The following is a 5,212-nucleotide window of genomic DNA, read 5'->3' as shown; positions in this document are numbered from 1 at the left end:
ATATCCTAGAAATTTTAGGGCTAGAATTAAACAATAAAAGGGTAAGCTTTAATGGGTTTGGTTAAGTGGATTCATGATGGAAGAGGTTTTGATAAAATAAAATAGATAAAAAGATTTGTTTTGGAAAGATGAATCCAACAAAACTAGTTTGGATCAAATCGGAGGCCGTTTGGTTGGTGAACCAAGCTAACCAAAATAGAACCCGGTTCGCTATAGTAGCTGGTTCAATGGTTTTAATAGTTCTTAGGTTTTTAATTGGATTTAGCCTATAAAAACTTAGGTTTAACGGCGTTAGTTTAGATTTAATAGGTTAATTTACTAGGCAATCCTCTTTATAACTTAAACCGATCCTTCCTTCTCCCAAATCGCGCCGAAGCCGAACCCTGCAAGTTTGCTCGCCGCCTCCCCACCGCGCCGCTTCCCCTCCTCTTCTCCTTCTCTTTGCCGCTGCACAAGCCACCACCGCCGCCCCTTTGCTGCCTAGAGAAGACGCCGACCGCCGCTCCTTGCTACAACCGCCGCTCTACAGCCATTGAAGCCCGACGCCGCCCCTGCTGCGACCTCGCCGCCACCGCAGCTTCCAGAGCCGAGATTTTTCTTCTCCACCGTCTACCGCCGTCGCCCTTGCCTCACCTCTTCCTCCTCTTCTCCCCAGCACCGGCCACCGTCAGAAGCACACCGTCGCCGCCAACCAAAGCCGGATTGTTAGGACTCTAAAGTAGGTAAGTTTTAATCTGATTAGGTTACGCCTTGAGTATGATCAGATCCTCAAGGTTAATTAGATTAAGGTAGTTAAACATTTAGATTTATTTGATAAGCAATAGTCGGCTAAACTAGGTTGACAGTTAGTTGTGGAAGTGATTAATGATGATCAATTAGGATTAGTTAATTGGGTAAGTAGATTGAAGTCGGTTGAGTGATTACGGCTTGTTTGATGTAACAAATAATTGTCGATTAACTAAGATAATTAATCTAGTTTAATTGGATTAGTTTAATGGTTGGTTAGTTGGTTAATAACTAAGTTGTTAAAGTTTGATAATTAATTAGATGGTTAATTACCTTGATCGACAAATTTATAAATGGTTAACTTAGTAATTCAGTTAAGACTTAATAGGATAATTAATGATTACTAGATTGATTGGTTTACTACCTAATCAAAAATTTATAATTGAGTTATCGGTCTTGAATGAGGTTTGATAAGGTTAATTTAATTAGTCGTTGGACTAAGGAATGAAATGTTGATTTGGAATAGGGTTAACCGATAATATTATACTTAGTAGTGTTGTACTTATAAATTTCAGGATCTGGATTGATACGGAGAGATTTTGATCGACGAATCATCAAATTCAGGTGGGTAATTTACTGTATCTGGTCAATACAGTCTTTTTCAATTGCAGTGCATGATTCCCTTTTCCAATAGTTTAGTTTGTGATACCTTGACTCTGTCTCTGCTGTTATTTGCTTACTTCTCATATTAATCATGTTCATATCATGCTTGACCCTATATTCGTTGACCTTGGTTTATTGTTCTTGATTTCGTTCTATCCTTGAGCCGTTATTTGTGATCATTACTGGCATGCTCCTCTTCTTATGATAGCCGAGATTGTTAGGACCTATAATCATGCTTATTGATTAGCCTGGTAGGTGCTAATGACTATGAAATGAACATCTCATCATGACGCTGGACAACGATTGTAAATCCCAATGATGTGGTCTATGTGTCTATAGTTGGCCTTTAGTAGTATATTGATATAGGTGGTTATGACCCCTACTTCCATCATATCGATGGCGACTGTATGGCAGTGTACGCAGTCGATGGTTGTATGGCAGTGTACGCAGTCGATAGAGTGGTGGTACTCAGAGTGATGATACTCGATCCCGACACCGAGAGTAGGGGTGGTACTCGGACGAGTATGAAGGACAGATATCGGCCATAGGATATGGGATCACCGGACGCGGAGCACTGATCCCTCGATTTGGATCACCGGACTACTTTGTTGTAGGGCGCGGAGTATTGATCCCCCAATGCCGGCCATACCCAGTCTCAGATGCTTGCACGAGTGCTGTAGCATGTGGGGCAGTTGCATCATGCATATGCATATCATGTGCATGTTATATATATGTATTGGACCGTACTGATCCTGCATTTGATTGCTTATCTGTTTGATTCTTGATTGTTGCATTTTGTTTGACATGTCATTCATATGATGCATTACATGAGACTATTCTAGTTACTTACTATCTGCAGAGTTATTTCTGATATCTTGCTGAGCTTTGGTATGTAATTCTTATCTTTATTTTATCTCTTCATGCACTATCTTTCTATATTACCCACTGAGTATTTTGTACTCACCTCTTTGGACCCTGGGATTTTTTTGTCTTCCCAGGTATCAGGTAGGAGCTTACAGATGATGCTAGGGATCTGCCAGCTGCGCCATCTCACATCAGAAGAATTAGTAGATTTAATTTATTCAATTGTTACATTCGATATGGTTGTAGACAGATTATATACACTGGTATGGTTCTTGTCGTGGTTTTCAGTTGTGTGATTTTACATCTTATATGGATTTTCGTATACACGGTTCCTTCGGCTTTCTCGAGGTGTACTATTTTAATTTAGGATATGTTAGTGGTCATGTAGGCCATTGTTTTTCATTATCTGTGTTATGGTTACTTGTGTATGTAGGATTGGACATGTAGTCCATATTTCCGGCCGCATATGGCCGAGTATATTCATGTTTGTATTCAGGGAATTGTCAGGGATACTGGGGAGGTGCTGTCGAAATTTTTCGGACGGCTATCTCCCGGGTCGTGACAATTTAATGGTATCAGAGCAGTTAGTTCCTTAGATTTTGTCATTGGATTTTTTTGGAATTATCGTTGCATTCTTGGATTTATCTGATACCAATTTTATGGTATCAGAGTAGTTAATGCCTCGGGATTTGTCGTTGGATTTTCTGGATTTATCGTTGCATATTAGGACTTAGAGTTAGCATTTAAATAAATTTTCTAACAACTATAAAAACATACCAATTGGAGTTATTGGTCCCGGTTGTGAGATGGGTATGGCATGGCAAGATCTCCCGGCAATGATCTGTAAGTATTTTAGTATATTCTTTAGTTGTGAGAGAGTTTATACTGGTGTTATAACAAGTACAACATATTATGGCCCCTACACTCCGAGGACGTGGTCGACCACCGAAACGACCTACTAGGTTCAAGGAGCCGGATATTATTGTGGAAGAGAGGGAATTACGAGATCTGGACCGTGATGCCCCTACTGGAGAGCAGAGTTCTCAGGCTCAGGGGATTCCTCCCGTTATGCCTACGTCTACTCCGAATGACAAAAGTCGTATTATGACCTTGGCCAAGGCGGCCAAGGAACGCTTCACTCTCTTTCACGGAGAAGCTGATCCGTGGAAGGCTCGGTCTTGGATGGAGAACTTGCTAGATACTTATGACTATATGGATTGTTCGGACGCAGAGAAAGTCGGATTAGCTACTTATCATCTACGAGATGAGGCTCTTACGTGGTGGAAGACTCAGAAGACCATATTGGGAGAGCGGGAAGTGACATGGACTTCCTTCCGAGAGGCTTTCGAGAGAGAGTTTTTCTCGGTAACTTTTCGCAAGGCATGCCGATAGGAGTTCTTGAGTCTGAAGCAAGGAGAGAGATCAGTTACGGAATATAACTCGGAATTTAAGAAACTTTTAGGGTTCTGTCCACAACTGGTGGCGCGGGACGAGGATCGGATGGACCAGTTTATGCAGGACCTCGCTGCATACATTCTAGACAGGATGTCACGGTCTTCGATCAGCTCGTACCGAGAGTCCTTAGATCGGGCACTGGCCATTGAGTTAACTCGGGCAAATAGCCCAAGAGAAGGAGCCAAAGAAGCAGAGGGCACGAGATAAGACGAGGAGTCGGGATTCTCAATCGTCATCTCAAAAGCGACGAAGGACTAGACCTGCATCGAAATGGCAGCGATAGTACCCCCCCCCAGCCATATCACAGTCATACATGTTACCTCCATCGCAGCTGCAGTTTCCGACGTCAGTACCTCCGAGTCAAATTTCGACGGAGTGGAGACCTTCTACCTCTCAGCCGATTGCGCAACCGTCCAGTACAGAGGCTGGACGCGTCTATGCTACCACCCGTGAGGAGGCGCAGCAGGCCAGTGGATTGATGCGTATTCCGTAAGTATACGGAATGTCGCCAAGTAATAAAAGATATCGAATCCACAGGGACCGTGGAATTAATTACTATCCTAGCACAATAAGAGTGGAGAGTTCATTGGAATTGGTTTGGTGTGGGGGAGAAGGAGTGTTTTAGAGTTCCTAAACCTTAATTCGAAGAAAGAGTTCGACTGTGACAATGGGTGGAAAATGACTCTAGGACTTCAGATTCCTCGGGGTATTGATTGATTGACCTGGATCCTTTATCATTCCTCAATGATTATGCAATTGTAGGGATTCTAACCAAATTATCCAATTAGACCTCGTCAGGCTTCCTCGGAATAAATCAATGGTGTTCTAATGTTACTTAGGTTGGTTCGAGATGATTCTAGATAGCCTGGTTCAAGGCTTTCCTATGTCACCACAAGCACCCCAGAATACTACTAGATTCTTACCCCCTGTCACAGGGTATCCCTTTTAGAGACCTCCCCCCAACACTAAACAACCGTTAGTTATCCCTCATAAACATTATCCATAGCTTAAGCAATCCCTCGGAAGATCCGATTAAGGCTTTCCTCCTATCATGAGGCGCCCCGGGTATACGATCCTAAGAATTCCTCAAATTCTGAATAATCTCTACCCTCATGGATTCATACTATTCACAAACATATCATCAAACAAGCATAAAGCATAAATCCACAAAGTAATTGCACAATAATATCATAGAACATGGTAGATTAACAAATCTCAAGTTTACAATCATCCAATAACCCTGATTCTTCCTACATCCTAGAATCTGGAAGACTACTCCATATCGGGGAGGTTACAATACAGAGGAGAGTAAAAATAATACATCCTATTCCAAGAAATCTAAGAGAAATCAGGAAATAAGACTTATCAATGAAGTTCTTCTTCTCCGGACTGCAATCTCCGCGAAGGTGGGATGTAGATGTGATGGAGTGTCCAAGCGGATGAATGGATCGTCGAATCTAGCTCCGAAATGAGGCATCGGTGGCTCTAGCACGCTCCAGTGGCT

The sequence above is a fragment of the Curcuma longa genome, chromosome 3, assembly GCF_044706935.1.
Source record: "Curcuma longa cultivar G26 ecotype Majalengka, Jawa Barat chromosome 3, ITB_CL_G26_1.1, whole genome shotgun sequence".
Lineage (NCBI taxonomy): Eukaryota > Viridiplantae > Streptophyta > Magnoliopsida > Zingiberales > Zingiberaceae > Curcuma > Curcuma longa.
Note: the sequence above shows the minus strand (reverse complement) of the source record.